Source organism: Tamandua tetradactyla, chromosome 10 (genome assembly GCF_023851605.1).
Source record: "Tamandua tetradactyla isolate mTamTet1 chromosome 10, mTamTet1.pri, whole genome shotgun sequence".
NCBI lineage: Eukaryota > Metazoa > Chordata > Mammalia > Pilosa > Myrmecophagidae > Tamandua > Tamandua tetradactyla.
Window position 1 is genome coordinate 10,275,104 of NC_135336.1, and position 21,207 is coordinate 10,296,310.

Below are 21,207 nucleotides of genomic sequence, written 5' to 3' on the forward strand. Positions count from 1 at the left end.
ATAAACCCCTCATCATGTCAAGGCTGCCATTTTTTTAACATGTAATATATGAGCAAGCACAATTTGTAACTGCCCATGTTACACTTAACCCTGCCTCCTGACCTGTGTCTTCTCACCCTGTCCTGAGTCATCCTCCTAGGTCAACCCTTCCAAACAATGTAAATAGCACAAGCCTCCTCAGCTCAGGAAGACAGATTTGAGTCTTATCTCCTGTCTTCTTGCCTGCCCTTGCAATAAATAAATTTTCTTTCCTTGAGATCCTGATGTCACAATATTGACTTCTATGGCCACAGGAGACAATTTGCTTGGTGACATCCCTGGAATAGGGGCTTTATATTCCTGCTCAGGCTGACCATATTCATTAGTGTGGAGGCAATGAAAGGGGTCAGGGTTATTTCTTGGAGAGAACAAACACCGACTCACAAAGTCTATGCCTCAAGTGTCTTTGCAGGAACTCCAAAGCAGAAAAAGCAAATTTTCTGTTACAAGGGTGAGGAAACTGCTTCTGCCGAGTCAGTGGCAATCAGGAAGTTTGAGGTCTAAGGCTCATCCAATTGGATGAATTGGGGAATTCCATTGGATTTGTCTCATTGTTTTCCTACCAGCACTCTATTTTTGACATCAGAGATTTATGGAACCTGAACAATTAGTCTTCTTTGTAGTTCCACTATCTTTATAATTAAACTTGGGGCCTAAGCTTTCTAGGTGAAGGAGATAAGGATCTTTTTAAGGTTGCAATGAGCGTTTATTTTCACAGTGTTATTTCCTGAGACTATAATTTCATTGTTTCAAGGTTTTAAAGCAGTAAAATGTAACCAAACTTACAAATTTAGAATTAGAGTTTACACTATGTGGTTTTTTTTCCAGGCACTTTTCTTTAATATTCACTGAATTTCATAGTGAGTAAAACATAACTAAAAAACCACAGCAAGTGAGACAACGCACTGTGTTTTATGCAACTGCATGTGTACTTTGTTCCTTGAAAACCTTTGGTCTGACATTAAATACAGCAACCCATTTAATTAAATATGGCCTAATTCCAGTCTGTGACCTTAATTGACATTATATACTTTACTATTATATGTTATAAATTTACAATTATAGCCAACTATAAGTCCTCCTTCTGGTTTCACTTCTGTGCTTTGTAAATATATACATCTTTTCCAGGGTCATAGTGTAACTATGTAAATTGCCCCTCCAGCATTGCTAAGAAGTTGTTATCCCATTCATAACAAATTCAACAAGCTAAAGGAATCACAAAGTGGTTGCTGCAGAGATATTCAGTGTTTGAAGATCTGTGAATGTTTCTTCTAAATATATGATATCAGCTCCAAGTATCAGGTCCTTTTCTCCAGGTGAAGAACGCCTCACATTTTGTCCCCAAGTCAGCTCCTTAACAACAGCTTTGGGTTAGTTAAGGGGAGGTAAGTTGGTTTGAACGTTTGATTTAAGAAATTCTAAAGCTACTTTTCGATCTGTGATAGTCATATGAGCACCCAGCAAAGCCGCCGCTATGCCCACCAGCCCTGTGCCAGTGCCCAGCTCCACAGCACAGCAGCCCCTGAGCTCCATAGCTCCCATCTCCAGGTACTGAGCCACTCTGCTCATTATTCTAAACCCTGCCCATCTTTTTCTCTAATAAAACTATCAGAATTACTGCAGTTTGGGGAGATAGATTTTGGGCTGATAGGCCATCTGATCTCCTACTATGTGCCTACTAATAAACCCTTTCTGTCTTTGAAACACTGGTGCCTCAGGAATTGGTCATTGAGCTCATCAGCCAAAAGAGTACACCACCTTTGTCTGGTTACACCATTTCTTGCAGGGGTTGTCAGCACCTTATATACTACCAGCAACTCTTTCTGACTGGTGAGTGTTCTCATTTTACAAGCTCATCTTGATGGTATGCTTTCTAAGACCTTTTCCATGTTAGGCTAGTTCCTCCGTAAAGCAAGTTTGAGATAAGGCTGGAATATATATAGTTTATATTTGGAAGTAATCCTAAGGGAGAGGAGTGTGAGTGCAAAAAGGGAAGAAAGAAAGCCAATTTAAGAGTAAATTACCATGCTGTATACCACAGTGGGCAACAAGGGCTCTAACTTGTGAGGTACCTTGGAGGGATCGTGTAGATTGCTCCTGTATATTGCACCTAAAAGTTAGAAAGAAGGAAGTATCTATCCACTGGCTTCCGTTCCCCACTGGTTAACGGTAATCATGTGCATTTTAACTCCCTTATGATTCTAAGTTTTCCCATGGGTCAGAATGGCGGAGGATTTTCTGGCTGTCATCCCACAAGGCAGTGGCGGAGAGGCTCAGGGCTGGAAAGTGAAGCTACCCCATATAGCAAAATGAGATGCTGTGGATTACACCTGTACTCAGTTGCTTGATAGAGTAAAATGTGGCTTTAATGTAAAGTGTGACATAAGCTGGATCGGTTACACTTGTCATTTGAGTAAGAGAATAGTTATTATTCTTAACTGAAAAAAAGTGTTAGAACAAGAATGTTTTATTAATATAAATAATGATAAGACCCTGTACTAGTTTACTTTGACTACTGTTAACAAATTATCACAAACTTGGTGACTTATAATAACACACATTTATTCTCATACACTTCTGGAGGCTCAAAGTCCAAAATCAAAGATATTTGGTTTGTCAAAAAATTGATCACTAAACTTTTTAATACTACTTCTGTTACTAAATAGATGTAATTCATATTTAAGATTAATTACACAAATGAACTAGCTGACAGTATCCTGGAATTCATATCTTTTTCATTTAGATGCCTAGCACCAAACTGTTTTGATATCTGCGTAAAGTTTTGAGGAAAAAGTGGTCTGATAATTTCTTTAACTAAATTGATGAGATTTAATCCCAGTAGTTGGGTGCTATGCAAATAGTGTGCAGTGCAGCAAAGAGATATATTCACTCATCTGAAACACCTGAAGATATTTAAATTGTTGTCCATATTCTCCTCAGTGTTTTTCCTATAAGACATTACATTCCTTTTGCTGAATATTCAATGCTGAAAATACTTAAACTTTAGCAACAAGATTTCTTCTTATAACTTTTACTTTTTGAATCTTTCAAAGTATCATGCTTATAAAAGTTCCTAACAGCTGCAAATTACAGATTTAACATTTTGGAAGCTGTCATGCGGTAATTATTTTAATAGAAAAAATTCATAGTGAATTCATTTTAAATGTAGCATGTATAAATTTATTCTATAAAACCTCGATGTAAGACACGATATCTTTTTTAATTAATTATTTTTTATTTTTTTATTTTTTTGTTTTTTTGTTTTTTTGTGCATGGGCAGGCACCAGGAAACGAACCCAGGTCTCTGGCATGGCAGGTGAGAACTCTGCCTGCTGAGCCATTGTGGCCTACCCAAGACATAGTATCTTTTAAGTTTTTTCTAGATTAAATTACTCCTGCACTAAGACCCATGTGACACCTCGCATTCTGGAGTGGAGCAGAGTGAGGTGGACAGGAGAGCTATTTAATTGCATTACATATGGCATATGCATACCCAAGTTTCTACTCAGCAGCAGAGCTTCAATCTCTTGATAAGTTTCAAATTTCAAGTGATATTTTTTAGAATCAAATCAGGAGGGAGTGGGCAATCACCAAAGAGAACATAGTCCAGGACACAGAAAGCTCATGATAGAAAAACAAAGACTTTCAACATCACACAGGCATAGATATATTAATGTCAGCGCTTAGAGCTGAAAAAGAAAGTCTCCAATAAAAATCAATCAATAAGGATTTAATATTTATTGCTTAAACTTGGAGCAAATCATTACAGAGCATATGTTCAGTCATTCTAGACAAATTATTTCGTTATCTTTATAAAATCTGTATTAAGGAGCAACTTCATGTACTGTAAAATATAGAAATCTGTACTAGATTGACCCTCCTGACAAAATTTCATGTAGCAGCTCCCAAAGTGGGAAAAACCTGGTAAGTAGTCTTCTTTAAACAAATAAAGGGCTTATTTCTGTATGTGTTTGTGGGTACCTGTCATATTTGTAAATTTTGTACTGGAAAATAGTGAGATAAACAATGTGATGGGCAGGTTTGTGTGTCAACTTGGCCAAGTGGTGGTGCCCAGTTGTCTGGTCAGGCAAGCACTGGCCTGTCTGTTGCTATGAGGACATTTCATGGGCTTAAATCATGACCATGTTGGCTGCATCCACAGCTGATTGCATTTGGAATCAGCTATGAGGACTGTCATCTGCAATGAGTGACAATCTAATCACTGGATGGCTTTTAAGGAGGATTCAGAAGAGACAGTCACTCTTTCTGCTTCAGCCAGCCAGCCTCTCCTGAGAGTTCGTAGAGGACCTTCATTGGAGCTGCCAGCTCATGACTGGCCCTACAGATCTTGGACTCTACATCTCCAAGGTTACATGAGACACTTTCATAAATTTGATATTTACATATATCTCCTGTTGATTCCGTTTCTCTAGAGAACCCTAGCTCATACAAACAATATAGATCACACACCATTTTATTAAGTTCTTTTTGTGTCCATTATTGTCTTTTCACATTGACTTCTGAATTAAGCATTATTTTAAAAATACTTTTGTGGAAGAGGAAACTTCAGCTCAGAGAAAGTAGGAAAGATTTTTTAGGATACCAACTTGAGAATTACATTAGTACCCATTGACTCTTACACCTGGGGTCCTTCTCCTGTTTAAGAAAAGGGCCAAATAGGGCTCCTAACATGGACAGAAATCCATGTGAGGGAACAGCTCTCGAAGAACCTCAGCCAGGATAAATCCTTTGCCTTAACACCAAAGTGGGACAATTTGGGCAAAGGCAGAGCTAGAAAGATGAGAGGACTACATATATAAAGCTGTATTTTATAGAGGTTTAAATCTTGGCTTGACCGAATGCTGAGTTTTAAGAAAACATCGTATGTTATCATACGTACATCAATAGTAATACCAGGGAATGTATCGGGTAATGCGAATGAACGGAAAGATTTTTTATTCTACCAAGGGATTTTGATATGGAGAAGGTGATGTTTCAAAATGTTGTATGGCAAATAAAGTCTTAGAGCACTAACAGCTGCTAATCATTTATGATTCAACATATATTTGTGAGAAAGGGGAAACATTTATGAAAAGGGTAAATTTTCTTGATGCGGACATCCTGCAGCACTAACAATATTAAAATTAAAGAAGAAAGTATATAACAGCTGAGGCTAAATTATACATAGAAAATCTAATTTCAGTTGGCAGCTGAGAATACTCCATTCTTGAGAGGGGAATAAAACTTTTGCCTTCCTCCCAGACAATGAGTGTATCAAAAATGTTTAGCTGAAATAAAGATAAAAAATGAGGAAAACACAAGGACTTAAATCATAAAAGCAGCTTATCAAAGGGGTAGTGTTTATTGCCTAAAAGTAATACTTTTCTGATTAACCACTAGGATTTAGAGGTCTGTATGTTATAATCAAAAGGCAATATGAAAATCTTGTTCTAATTAAATAATTATCTTTCACCTGATTTTCCACCTTCAACTTTTTAAATTAACTTAAAATACTTGAACTTGAATTGAATCAATCCTACATATTTGAGCTGTTTAATTTGGTTTTGTTCACTTGCAGTTACCATCTGGGATTGAAAATATATCCTGCCAAAGTAGGCTGAGGGAGGCACTTTGCATGGGTGTCCCATCTGGATCTCAGATTCTGGGCCAGCAATCTCCTGGCAGACCTTTCATGGGGTCCCAGCCAGATTTCATATTGTTATTTCCAGTATTTAATGTTAGCATTAAGACAACAGGGGATTAATTGAGTTGTAGAAGATAAATAAGGAAGACAGGGACTTCAGCAAGTGAATAAAAGTGTTTAAAAAAGTATAACCTTTAGGGTGCATGGGTGGTTCAGTGGTAGAATGCTCGCCTTACATGCAGGAGACCTGGGTTCAATACCCGGACCATACACCGCCCCCCCCCCCCCCAAAAAAAAAGTATAACCTTTGGAATTAAGAATTTGATGCTTGGATTTAGCCCCTTACTGCCCTTTAGGACTTAGGTAAGTTAATCAATTCCTCTGAACCTTAAGTTCATTGTATGTAGTTATTGAAAAAAGTATAGGAGGAAATATAAGTAAAACAATTACCACAAAATCTATTGCTTAGTAAGAGTTACATGGGTAATTGATTTGAAAATTAAATCTAACTTTCTATGTCAGAATATACAAATGCATTGAGTAAACAGATTAGTCATCATTATCATTTTAAAAATGTATTGCCTAAATAGTGTTAGATAAATAACGCAAAAAGTAAAAAAAAGTCACCCCAAAATTCCCTCCCTACTTTAAATGTTGGGCATTAATTCTTATGTTTTTAAAGTTATTGTAATCTGTGCTAACAATGCTTACATGGCTGAAATCATAATGGATACAGTTTTGTGTCCCACTAAAATTTAAGCTTCATAAGGGCAGGGGCAGTATCTGTTTTGTTCACTGCTATGTTCCCCGTGTGCAATGTCTATTCATTGATTTGAATTGAATTTGGATTTTTTCACTCTATCTTATATTATACATGTTCTGTGTGTAGTCTCCATATTTACTAAGTGGTAAAGCTCTATTAGCTTTAATAAATGTAATGTAATTTATCTAGTTAAATCCATGTTCCTGTGACCATAGTGCCTAGCCTTCAGGAGACAGTCCTGTATTATGACTGTTATAAATCAATAAATGCCCGTTATTTACCTTAAGTACTACCCTTTTCTCTTAAGAGCATCCCTGTTTCAATTAATTACATAGTTTTGATTGTTATCAATATTTTTGCTATTATAAATAATACTGTGATGAACATCTTTTTTTTATACACAGAATTTTACTATTCTGGTATTATTGCCACAAGGGACATTGACAAGATTAGGGTTTAGTCTAGTAGGAATGTTTAGGAATAAACTGCAAATGTTTCCACTTGGTTTTATGTTGTCTTCATTCCTGGGTGGAAAAGGTGGAAGGAATGAGAGAGGCTTTAATTTTTCTTTGTTGAGTTAAAATTAAAGAATAATAATAACACTAATAATCTTCAAATGACACTGGTTGGATCTTTTTTTTTTCCTTCTTTTACACAGCATAAATTAATTTCCAGCAATCTAGAGCTCTGTTAGGTGCTGTGAGGGAGTGAGGGCTGGATCTTGGAAGATTCTTGGGTAGGAATCAAGAAAAGAATTGGTGAACTGATGTTCAGGTCTTAGCTCTGCCACTTACTAGCGCTGGACAAGTTAGATGGCTTTTCAGTACCTTAATTCTCTCAGCTGTGAAGTGGCTAATAATTCTCTCCTTCTACGATTATTGTGAATCAGCATTATTATGAAAATAAATGAGTTAACGTTTACGTAGAGCTTGGAAGAGTAGCTGATGCATAATAAATGTTTATGAAACGTTAGCTATTATCAATAAGACAAAGCAGACTATAATATGAAAAGAAAGCTACAGATAAAGTATTTAAAGAGAAATGAAAGAGAGAAATCAGATTCACCTAGGAGAATCAGTGATAACCTCATAGAGGAAATGGTTTTAACTTGGGCTTTACAAAGTGTGTAGGAAGCCAATGGGTAGAGATAAGAAAAGCATTCCATGATGAGAAAAGGTCATGAGTCATTTAAAAGCTTGGAAAGTTAAAAAATGCCAATTAGTCTGGTTTTGGTGGGGAGGGGGCCTGCAGGATGAAAGAGGAGGTTTTCACGGATCGCAGGACTATATTTTGTTGAAAACATGAGTCAAAGCAATACTCTAGGAAGTTTTATATATTAAACTAGGAAATTAAGATTTTATCCTCTTAAGCAATAGCAGAGGTTTTCTGAGCGAGTAATGAATAAAACTGGACTAGCATATATATATATATATATATATATATTTTTTTTTTTTTGCGTGGACAAGTACCGGGAATCAAACCCGGGTCTCCGGCCTGGCAGATGAGAACTCTGCCACTAAGCCACCGTGGCCCGCCCTAGGCTAGTATTTTTATGAAGACAACTGACAGCAATGTTTAGAATGATTTAGGAGTGAAAGAGACTGGAGACAAATAGATCTCTAAAAGCGAGTGTGCCTGATGATGGAGAGGTTAGAGTTAAGGATATTGTTGTTGTTTTGCCTGAGTGACTGAGAGAATATGTATGCTATTAACTGAGCTAAGAAAAATGCAGTACTTGTGAATAATCAGTAAGGGAAGTCTGGCCGTTAGGTCTGTCAATCCTGCATATTGCTACCACTCTAAATTTGGTATGCAGATGGTTTCCGTTATTATTATTGTTTAACATTTACTGAGTCCCGGCAGCATGCTGAGTCCGGCGCGTATCTTGGGAAGGAAGGCGTTCGCCTCAGTTCCACGCCCACCTCCGTCTGGTCCCTTCGTTTTGTTATTGTCGTATTTTCTTGGCACCTGTAAATCTGGACACTGCTTTGTTTTTCACTTAATAATTATCAAGCTGCATGATAAAAAGTGAATATGCATTCATTAGTCATTCAATTATTTCATGGGAGGTAAGTACCTGGTAGTGGCTAAAATTTTGCTCACATAAGGGTTGTGTGCCTCGCATGCATTTAATGCATCACAATAATAAAAGTGAGTTTTGCATTTATTAGCTTATCCTAATCTTAATATAGAAAGTGACACTTTTATTTCGAAATGTTTTGTCACAAAAAATGCATGGAATGTTACAAATATCAGTGTTTTGCATGCACATGCACAAGTATTTTTTAATTAAAGATGAAGATCATATTACTATAGGAAAAGTTGTAATTCCTTTTGTTCCCCAATCCAGGACTCTTCACCTCTCTCCTTATCTCCCGGAAAACCACCATTGTAAGTTTAATGTACATACTTTCAGCTAATGTTATTTTACTTTTATTACAAATATGTGTGTCTCTGTAGAATACATAGCATAACATCATGAATTTTTAATTTTAAATTAAAATCTTCTACTGTTTCCCTTTCATTGTGAAAATTGTTCACTTGACGGTTTATCTATGATTTCTGAGTTTTAACCATTATTTAGTATTAATGCCTAATTTAAGAATATATTGTAATTTATCCATCCATTCTCCTTTTGGGGGATGATTTAAAAATTTCCAAAATTTATGAACATTCTATACCCATCAAGCAACAGTCTGCTTTCTCTGCCTGCTCCCCTGCCTTACCTTCCCTGAAATCTCTGGTAACCTCCAGTCTACTTTCTGTCTCTATGAGTTTACTATTTGTAGAGCTTCCTTATAATTGAAATTATACAATATTTGTGCTTATGTGCCTTGTTTATTTTAATTAGCATGATGTTTTCAAAGTTCATGCATGTTTCAGTGGATCTCAGAACTTCATTCATTTTTATAACTGAATAACATTCCATTGTGTGCATGTACCATCTTTTGTTTATCCATTCATCTCTTGATAGATATGTGTTTTTCCAACCTTTTGGCTATTGTGAATAATGCTGCTTTGATTTAGAATGGATCTCCAGGAAGAAAAATTGTGATCATACTGCTCACTTCTATTTGTTTCCCTTATCTCAATGATCATAGTCCTGTGCTGCGTGTTGTCTCATATCCAAAAACTGTGTTTTGCCCAGTTTTTTTAAAAAAAATTTAAGGTATGAAGTGAAATCTAATACCTGTTACTGCATAACAGGTAGAAGCAGAAGTCCAATATAGCCATTTTAATAGGAAACAATTCAATTTCCATGTTTCTCATAGTCCCTTACTTTTCATTCTCTAATTTTTAACTAGTCCTTTTCTTAATTTGTCTATTAATGGAAATGTGGATGTTTTAAATTTAACCTGAGGAAACATGCAGCAGCGTTTGTTTAGAGTCAAATGAACATGAGTTCAAATGCTAGCTCCACCACTTACAAAGTAAGTGCCATAAGCAGTTTACATGCCTTATCAGAGCTTTTATTTCCTCCCCTGGAAACTGTGGATAATAACTACTTTGCAGAATTGTCAGACATAAAGTGCCTAGAACATTATGTTCTTAATGATTGTGATTATTAGTGATTGCTAGTGTTCTGGTCACATTTTTTTTCTAGGATGTGACCCACTTTTTCTGTCCCCAACATTTTTTTTCTAGGAAATGCCCTACTCTTCTCCTCCATCCAAATGGGTACAGAATGTAAAGCCATGTTGTAAACTAAGCTTATGTTCCCCAAGCCACATTTGATTCAGTCTAGAGGTAGATATCTGGTGGTTGTAAGATTTGAAGCTCAGATATTGCATGGAGCAGCCCATATTTCCTACCATGAATACCAGACATAAGGAGGAAACAGAGGGAAAGAAAGGAAAAGCAATTTTATATTAAAAGAAACCAAAGAAACATGATGTGAATTGTGTCCCCAAAATGATATATGGAAATCCTAGGTCTCATTCATAAATAGGGTTTTTGAAGATGCAGTCACACTGGATTAGGGTCAGCCCTAATACAATATGACTGATGTACTTATAAAAAAAGCAAGTTTGGTAGACACTGGGGAGAAGGCCAGTGGAGAAGTCGGAGATCGGAGTGCTGCATCTACAAGCCAAGGAACTCGAAGGATTGTCGTCAAATCCCAGAAGCTAGAAGAGGCAAGGAAGGATTCTCCCCTACAGGTTTCAGATAGCACAGGACCCTGCTGATGACTTGATTTTGGATTTCCATCTTCCAGAACTAACTGTGAAACAATAAATTCCTGTGGTTTTAAGCCATCCACTCAGTGGTACATTGTTTTGTTAGAGCTAAGCAACTAAGACAATAGCTAAATGCAACATGTGATCCTAAATTGGATCACGGCCTAGGAAAAAAATATATACCAAGTAATTAAGTGTAATTGCGGTGGGAGATGCAATTTTTTAAACGGTACTAACATGGGAGATACAATAAAGGAAACTTAGATTAATTAATATATAGAATTTCTGGGCAGTTTGATAGGATATGCTGAATAAGTGTTTTTGGATAAATAAGATATGAAACAAGTACAATTCCCATATCAATTATTAGCACCTCAAATCAATAATACATTTATTTACACTGACTATTAATATGAATGAGATAATTATGTGAAGGAATTTTAAAAACTCTAAAGCATTTTACAAATAATAATCACTGTTCATCCTAGATCAGAATAGGTCTTTCTTCTACTTATTTTTTAACTCTTAATTTGAAACAATTTTAAACTTACAAGAAAATTGCTAAAATAATTGAGAGCTTCCATATACTCTTACCCAGACACCCTCATTTACCAACTTTTAACATTTTGCTACATTTACTTTATCATTTCATGTATCTATCTAGCTATATATGTATGTATTATCTATCTCTATTGTTTGTCCACATATTTTCTAAACATTTGAGAGTAAGTTGCATATATCTTCCTTTTACACCTAATAATGCCATGTATATATCCTAATAACAAAGATATTCACTTATGTAACCACATTAAGTACAGTCATCAAGTTTAAGGAATTTAGCATTGGTACAAAGCCTACAGTCTATAATTCCATTTTTTTCAATCATTCCAATAACCTCCTGTGGGGCATTTTCTCCTTCATTATTAGATTCAGCCTGGGATCATTTGTTGCATTTAGTTATCGTTTTCTCTTTTAACACATTTAAAGGTATAAATATAAAACACAAAATTTTCCATCTTAAACATTTGCAAACAAATGTTCAGTGACATTAATAAAAATTTACATTGTTGTCCTACCTATAGCACCATCCGTTACAAAATTTTTCCATTACCCAAAACAGAAATGCTACATCCATTATGTATTAACTCCTTATTCTTCTTCTCCTCAGACACTGGTAATCTGTGCTCTACTTTCTTACTCACCTAATTTGCATAATCTAGTTATTTCATATAAGTGGAATCCTATAATATTTGTGCTTGGGTGTGTAACTATTTCATTCAACATGATGTCTTCAGTGTTTATGCATGTAGTAGTAACAAATATCAGAAGCCCATTTCTTTTTTTTTTTTTTGCATGGGCAGGCACCGAGAATCAAACTCAGGTCTCCAGCATGGCAGGAGAGAATTCTACCTGCTGAGCCATGGTGGTCAGCCCAGATCCCCATTTCTTTAATGGCTGATTAATATTCCATTGTATGGATATGCCACATTTTCTTCATCCGTTCATTTGTTGATGGACACTTAGGTTCTTCACATTTTGGTAATTGTGAATAAGGCCACTATAAACATCAGTTTATATTTGCTCAAGTCCCTGTTTTCAATTCCTTTGGGCACAATCTATACTTAGAAGTGGGATCGTTGGGTTATAAAGTGGTTTTATGTCTAAACTTTTTCAATAGAAAATTATAGGTTTACAGAATAATCATTTAAAAAAGTATGTAGTTTCCATATAGTACCCCCATCCCAACATTCGGTTTTTCTATTACACTTTGCATTAGTATGGTACTTTTGTTAAAAGTGATGAAACAGTATTATAATTATTATACCTTATAATTAAGGTTCACTGATTGTTTTGTACAGTTTTATGATTTTCTTTAAACTTATCTTTGGATAACATACATACTATCTATGATTTCCCATTTTAGCTACATTCAAACATACAATTCAGTGGTGTTAATTGCCCTCACAATGTTGTGCCACCATCAATAGTCATCTTACAAGAACTCTTCCATCACCACAAACAAAAACTTTGTACCCATTGACCATTAACACCCCATTCCCGACCCTCATACTGGCCCCTGGTTACCTGTATTCTAGTTTCTGAATTTATGGATTTGCGTATTCTATTTATTTTACATGAATAAGTGCCTATAATACCTATCCTTTGTGTCTGGCTTAGTTTATTCAACATGTCTTCAAGTCTCATCCATGTCAACACACATATCAGAACATCACTCCCTTTTATAGCCAAACAATGTCCCATTGAATGGATATGCCATGTTTCTTATGTTGATGGACACTTGGGATGCTTCTGACTTTTGGCAATTGTGAATAATGCCACTATAAACATCATTATGTGAATGTCTATTCAAGTCCCTGATTTCAGTTCATTTGGGTTTATACCTAGAAGTGGAATTGCAGGGTCATATGGTAATTCTATATTTAATTTTCTGGAGGAATTTCCAACCTTGTCTTCCACAGTGGCTACATCATTTTACTTTCCCACCAAGTAATGAGTGTTCGTATATCTCCACATTCTCTTCAAGTCTTGCATTTTAGATATTTTTAGTAATAACCATTCTAGTGGGTTAGAAAGCAATGTTATTTGCTGATTCTTTTTTTTTTTAATTTCTAGTTCATTGATCTCTGTTCTTATCTTTGTTATTTATTTTCTCCTGTTTTGGATTTAGTTTACTTTTTAATTTTTTCCTGCAGCTTTGAGGTTAGTTCTCTGATTTGAGATCCTTCTTCTCTTTTAATGTATTTGAACTCTAAATTTCCTTCTCATCCTGCTTTTGCTGCATTTCATAAGCTTTGGTTATATTCTGTTTTCATTTTCCTCAAGATATTCCCTACTTTCTCTTGTGATTTCTTCTTCACTCACCGATTGTTTATTAGTGCATTGCTTAATTTCCACATTTTTGTGGATTTTCCACTTATCCTAGTGTTACTGATTTCTAGTTTTATTGCATTGTGGTTGGAGAAGATTCTTTTATAACTTAAATATTTTTGAATTTGTTGAGACTTGTGACCTAACATATAGTCTTTCCTGGACAATGATCCAAGATAGTTGCTCTAGAGAAGAATATGTATTCTGCTGCTTTTGGTGCAGTGTTCTATAGATGTTTGTTGGGTTTAGTTGGCTCACAGTATCCTTCAAGTTTTGTATTTCCTTATTGATCTTTTATCTAGACATTCTATCCCTTGTTGAAAGTGAGGTATGTCATTTCCTAAAACTAATGTAAAAGTGTTCATTTCTCCCTTCAAATCATTCAGTATTTGTTTCATATATTTTGGGCTCTGCAATTTGGTGCATATTTATTTAAAATTGTTTTTCTTTTTGCTGAATAGACCCATTTATCAGTGTTTAGTGACTGTTCTAGTTTGCTAGTTGCTTGAATGCAATATACCAGAAACAGAATGGCTTTTAAAATGAGGAATTTAATAAGTTGCTAGTTTACAATCCTAAGGCTGAGAAAATGTTCCAATTAAAACAAGTCTATAGAAATGTCCAATCTAAGGCATCCAGGGAAAGATACCTTCATTCAAGAAGGCCAATGAAATTCAGGGTTTCTCTCTCAAGTGAAAAGGCACATGGTGAACACGGCATCATCAGCTAGCTTCCTCTCCAGCTCCCTGGGAGGCATTTTCCTTCTTCATCTGCCAAACTCACTGGCTGGGGAACTCTCTGCTTCATAGTGCTCTAGCGTTCTCTGCTCTTTCTGAATCTCTAGCTTTCTCCAAAATGTTTCCTCTTTTATAGGATTCTGGTAAACTAATCAAGACCCACCTGAATGGGTGGAGACATCTCCACCTAATCCAGTTTAACACCCACACTTGATTGAGTCACATCTCCAGGGAGATATCTAATTACAAATTCAAACATACAGTACTGAATAGGGATTAGAAGAAATGGCTGGATTTATAAAATGGGATTAGGATTAAAATATGGCTTTTCTAGGATACATACATCGTTTCAAACCGGCACAATGATCTTCTTTGACTCTCATAACAGTTTCTGTCTTAAAATCTATTTTATCTAATATTAGTATAGTTACCTTAGGTCTCTTTTGGTTACTATTTAGATGTTGTATTTTTTCCATCCCTTCACTTTCACCCTGTGTTTTCAAGTTAAGGTGAGTCTTTTCTAAATAGCATGTTAGTTGAGTCATGCTTGTTTACCCACCCTGCCAATATCTCTGTATTTTGACTGGAGAGTTTAAATCATTTATTTTTAAAATAACTAGTGGTAATACAGAATTTTATTCTGACATTTTGCTTTTTGTTCTAGTAATTCTGGTACCTATGATCCTCCCTCATATCTTCTGTTAATGACACTTTCATTTATATTTGATTTTTTATAGCATGTACTGTTTTGAGTCACTTCTCACTTTTTTCTGCCTATATTTTTCTGGACAGTTTCTTTGTCATTACTATGGAGCTTAAATTTAACACCCTAAAATTATAACACTCATGATTGATTTGATGCCAATTTAATATACACACTGATCCTATATCCCTCCCTCCCCTACCTTTTTGTTATAAAAATTATATCTTTGCTCATTGTATGTCCAAAAGCTAAATTTATCATTATTTTTGTATGTTTTTCTATTTCAGAAACTGTAAGAAGTAGAAACTGGAATTACTTACCAAAAAATACAGAACAATAGTAATACCATTTATAATTACCCATGTGCTTATCATTACTGAAGGCTTTTATTTCTTTATGTCACTTTAATCCAATATCTAGTGTCCTTTCTTTCAGTCTTAAGAACTCCCTTTATCATTGATTACAGGGTGAATATAGTGGTGATGAACTCCCTAAGCTTTGGTTTATTTGGGGATATTTTAATCTCTCCCTCATTTTCTCTTTATTGTAGAAATTTGTGAGTTCAAATAAAAATTATGCATAAAATACAGAATTTCCATATACCACCCTCTTATTAACACCTTGCATTTGGAACATTTGTTATAATTGATGAAAGCACATTTTAATAATTGTACTATTAATTATAGCCCATGGTTTAGCTTAAGATTCATTAGGTAGTAGAGTTCCACCGAATTGAAAAAAAATTATTCTGTTACCATATATACAACTTACCATTTCTCCTTTTAACTACATTCAGATATATATTTCATTGCTGTTAATTACTTAACAATGTTCTGCTTCCAACACCACTACCCATCACCTAAGTATTTCTGTCATTCCAAGTAGGAATGCTGTACATTTTAAGCCTTAACTTCCCATTCCTTATCACATCCATCATCTGGTCACCCATATTTTAGATTCTGACTCTACGAGTTTGCTTTTTCTTTTCATTTCATATCAGCGAGACAACAATATTTGTTCTCTTTCATTTTTGAAAGACAGTCTCCAATAAATAAAATTTTTAGTTGGCAATTGTTTTCTCTTGTCATTTAAAATATTTCTGCCTACTGCCTTCTTGCCTCCATGGTTTCTGATGAGAAATGGGCACAATCTTATTGGGATTCCCTTATATATTACATGTTGCTGTTCTCTTGCAGCTTTCAGAGCTCTCTTTTTCGTTGGCATTTGAAAGTGTCCTACCATGTATCTGGACATGCTTCTCTTCTAATTTATCATCTTTTGGTTCATTTCTGGAATGCATATATTGATAAATTTCATTCAGTTGGGGAAGTTTTGCCACTATTTCTTTGAATAGTCTTTCTGCCTCCTTCTTTCTTTCTTCTCCTGCTGGAACTCCAATAAAACCTTTATTGGTGTGCTTGATGGTGTTCCACAGGTTTCTTAGGCTCAGTATACTTTCTTCAGTCTTTTTGTTGTTGTTGTTCTGCTCCTCAGCATAAATCATCTCAAATTCTTTGTCCTATAGTCCACTTATCATCTAGAACAGCTCTGATCTGTTATTGAAATCCTCTAGGGGATTTTTTGTTTCTGTTATTGTGATCTTCAACTTCAATATTTTTGTTTGATTCCTTTATAAAACTTCTGTCTCCTTATTGAGACTCTCATATTGTTCATTCATTGTTCTCCTGAAACCCTTTAGTTCTTTCTCTGTATTTTCCTTTTCTTCTTGTGCCTAAATGAAGAACTTTTTTTCTTTAAAAACTTTGTCCTGAATCTCCAAAATCTGGTCTTTTTCCTTGATGGTTTCTGGATCTTTATCTTTTCCGTTGAATGTTCCATTATTTTCTCTTCTTTTGTTTATCTTGTAACCTTTTGCTGGATATTGCATTTTAGATTTTAAAGTATTAACTCTGGGGTTTAGTCCCTTAGCCGTCTGTCCCTTAAGTTTGTATGTAGTGAGTGATATGGCAGAGATTTTCTTGAATGCCAAGAAGTAACAAAAACAAGCAAATCAACACACACACATAAACTCCTTTCACTTTATTCTCAAATTTGAAACCCCTTTCCCATTTTTTGCAAATTGGCTCTGTGCTGACTGGTGCTCTTCTTCAAAGTTATTCCTCTTATTAAGGAGATTAGCTCAAGGTGATTGTGAAATGCAAGATCCTCTCTGTCTTTCTGAGCTTAACTTTTGTCTTGTGCTTGTGCTTATACATGGTCTTAGGAATTCCTGCATTTACAAGTATTCAAATGTCCCCTCTACTCCCTGTTTAATAGACTCTCTCCCCTATTGGGTGGTCTGTGAACTACAAGTAATTCTCTACCCTGGGCCATTTTGACCTAATTGTTTCTTATAACTGCTTTACTCTCCTCAAAGTATGTTTGCCTGCAGGGTCAATACTGAGAGGGTGAGCCAAAGATGAGTTTCCTAGTTCAGTCTTTCAGGTTGGCAACCCACAGTTTGACACATACATATAAACATCATAGTATGGGCACATGGGTTACTCTGCTCCCTCCAGTACATGGCCAGTGACCCACATGGGGAGTAGAGGCTGGATTCACATCCATATCATGCTGTAGAGTAGCAAGGGAGGCACCACTAAGTATGCCGTGAGGGTCTCCTACCATTTTCTAAGGCTCTGTTTTCTTGACTTGACACACACCCAATTATTGCAGACCTTTAACTGTTTTCCAGAAATCTGAAGAAGATGGCTTTGCCATTTGTTGCCAGTTGTTCAAAAATTCTATTTGGGAACAAAAACCTGCAGTGTCTTAAACTGCCAGCTTTGTTGATGAGAAGTCTGGATGAAGAATTTTTCATATGTCTGTTAGTTCTAGTGGTTTTATCATACTGTATATGTCTTCTGCCTTCTTTTTTTTTTTTTTTTTTTTTGTATGTTTGTCCCAGCCGGCTTTTGTAAGATCTTTTTTTTTTTTTTTTAAATTTTTTTTATTAATCAAAAAAAAGAAAAGAAATTAACACAACATTTAGAAATCATTCCATTCTACAAATGCACTCAGTAATTCTTAGTATCATCACATAGATGTATGATCATCATTTCTTAGTACATTTGCATCGATTTAGGAAAAGAACTAGCAAAACAGCAGAAAAAGATATAGAATGTTAATATAGAGAAGAGAATTAAAATAATAATACTAATAATATATATATATATAAAAAGGAAAAAGAAAAAAACAAAAACAAAAGATACAAACACACAAACAAACAAACAAAAAACCATATTTCAGGTGCAGCTTCATTCAGTGTTCCAACCTAGTTACATTACACTTAGGTATTATTGTGCTGTCCATTTTTGAGTTTTTGTATCTAGTCCTGTTGCACAGTCTGTATCCCTTCAGCTCCAATTACCCATTATCTTACCCTGTTTCTAACTCCTGCTGGTCTCTGTTACCAATGATATATTCCAAGCTGATTCTCTAATGTCGGTTCACATCAGTGGGACCTTACAGTATTTGTCCTTTAGTTTTGGGCTAGACTCACTCAGCATAATGTTCTCTAGGTCCATCCATGTTATTACATGCTTCATAAGTTTAGTCTGTCTTAAAGCTGCATAATATTCCATCGTAGGTATACGCCACAGTTTGTTTAGCCACTCGTCTGTTGGTGAACATTTTGGCTGTTTCCATCTCTTTGCAATTGTAGATAATGCTGCTATAAACACTGGTGTGCAAATGTCCGTCTGTGTCTTTGCCCTTAAGTCCTTTGAGTAGATACCTAGCAGTGGTATTGCTGGGTCGTAATCCATTCTGCCATTCTATGTCTTTTGATTGGGAAATTCAGTCCATTAACTTTTAGTGTTATTACTGTTTGGATAATATTTTCCTCTACCATTTTGGCTTTTGTATTATATATATCATATCTGATTTTCCTTCTTTCTACACTTTACTCCATACCTCTCTCTTCTGTCTTTTCGTATCTGACTCTAGTGCTCCCTTTAGTATTTCTTGCAGAGCTGGTCTCTTGGTCACAAATTCTCTCAGTGACTTTTTGTCTATAAATGTTTTAATTTCTCCCTCATTTTTGAAGGACAATTTTGCTGGATATAGGAGTCTTGGTTGGCAGTTTTTCTCTTTTAGTAATTTAAATATATCATCCCACTGTCTTCTAGCTTCCATGGTTTCTGCTGAGAAATCTACACATAGTCTTATTGGGTTTCCCTTATATGTGACAGATTGTTTTTCTCTTGCTGCTTTCAAGATCCTCTCTTTCTCTTTGACCTCTGACATTCTAACTAGTAAGTGTCTTGGAGAACGCCTATTTGGGTCTATTCTCTTTGGGGTGCGCTGCACTTCTTGGATCTGCAAATTTAGGTCTTTCATAAGAGTTGGGAAATTTTCAGTGATAATTTCTTCCATTAGTTTTTCTCCTCCTTTTCCCTTCTCTTCTCCTTCTGGGACACCCACAACACGTATATTTGTGCGCTTCATATTGTCATTCAGTTCCCTGATCCCCTGCTCAAGTTTTTCCATTCTTCTCCCTATAGTTTCTGTTTCTTTTTGGAATTCAGATGTTCCATCCTCCAGTTCACTAATTGTAGCTTCTGACTCTTTAGATCTACCATTGTAGGTATCCATTGTTTTTTCCATTTTTTCTTCTTTGTCCTTCACTCCTATAAGTTCTGTGATTTGTTTTTTCAGATTTTCTATTTCTTCTTTTTGTTCAGCCCATGTCTTCTTCATGTCCTCCCTCAATTTATTGATTTGGTTTTTGAAGAGTTTTTCCATTTCTGTTCGTATATTCAGCATTAGTTGTCTCAGCTCTTGTATCTCATTTGAACTATTGGTTTGTTCCTTTGACTGGGCCATATCTTCAATTTTCCGAGCGTCATCCATTATTTTCTGCTGGTGTCTGGGCATTTGATCAGATTTCCCTGGGTGTGGGACCCAGCTGGTTGAAAGCTTTTTCTGTGAAATCTCTGGGCTCTGTTTTTCTTTTCCTGCCCAGTAGGTGGCGCTTGTGGCGCTCGTCTGTCTGCACGGCAGTCGGCCCAGGAAACCGCGTGTGGAGGCTGGGGTCGCTGGCCGCCGCGGCTTGGGAGAGTGCCGGTCCTAATTGCCCAGCTGGCCCGAAACGCCAAGCGTGACGGGAGGGCCCCGCTATCCAACGTTCCCAGTCAGACCGGGGAGCCACGTGCGTGGAGGGGACCCCAGTCGCCAGCTGCCCCGGCCGGGAAAACGTGCGCCCCTTGGGTATCTCACCGCAGCAGATTCTCCCTGCCCGTTCAGCCGTTCCAGAATGGGGTACGCTGTCTTTTTGGTCTCTGTCGTGACTCCGGGAGCTGTTTCGTATTGTTTCTGTTTCTTTAGTTGCTTTTCTGGAGGAGGAACTAAGACCCGTGCGTCTTACTAAGCCGCCATCTTCTCCGGAAGTGTCTTCTGCCTTCTTAAGGTCATCTATTCATTATTGAAAATGGATACTGAAATTTCAATTTGGGGGACTCTATTCCTAGGTTCTTATATATAGTTGTTATATTTCCTTGATTGACTTACCATTTTGTCAATATATGATGCCCTCCTCAGTGTCTTGTAAATTTTGACTCAAAATGTGTTTGCCTGATATTAATGTAACTATTCCAGCTGTCTTTATTTCCATTTGCATGGAATATTTTTCTAAGCTTTCACTTTCAACCTAGCTGTGTCTTGGAATTTAAGGTGACACTTTTTTATCCTTCTGCCAGTCACTGCATTTTGATTGAAAAGTTTAATCCACTGACATTTAAATTTATTACTGATAATGTATGATTTACTGCAGCAGTTTGTCATTTGTTTTTTTGTAAAATTATACTTTTTTTGTCTCTCTTTTCTTCCATTATTCTTACTTTGGTGTTTAGTTGATTTTTGTCATGAAACATGCCACTTCTCTTCTCATTTCTCTTTTTGTATTTTTTTTACATGCTTTCATTATGCTTAATGTGGAGTTTTCATTCATCATTCTAAGTCTATAACATTCTATTCTGAAATGACATCAACTTATCTCCCATAGTATTGACACTCTCTGTTCCTATTCCCCTACTCCCTTTAGGTTGTTTTTGTCACAAATTACATCTTTATAGCTTGTGTATACAATAGCATAGACTTATGATTAAATTTTAATCCTTTTTTTTAGTTCATGTAAGAAAAAAAGAGTTACAACCCAAGAATACAATAATACTACCAATTATATTTACCCATATAGTTATCTTTATTGTGGATCTTTTCTCTTCTTTTCACTTCAGGTTACCATCTTGTAGCCT

The 21,207-nt window shown here is 35.9% G+C and overlaps 1 pseudogene; it reads right to left on the bottom strand.

Moving 5' to 3' along the window:
• Positions 1 to 1,108: 1,108 nt before the first annotated feature.
• LOC143648914 (protein N-lysine methyltransferase METTL21A pseudogene) lies at positions 1,109 to 1,608 on the bottom strand (annotated as a pseudogene).
• Positions 1,609 to 21,207: the final 19,599 nt, after the last annotated feature.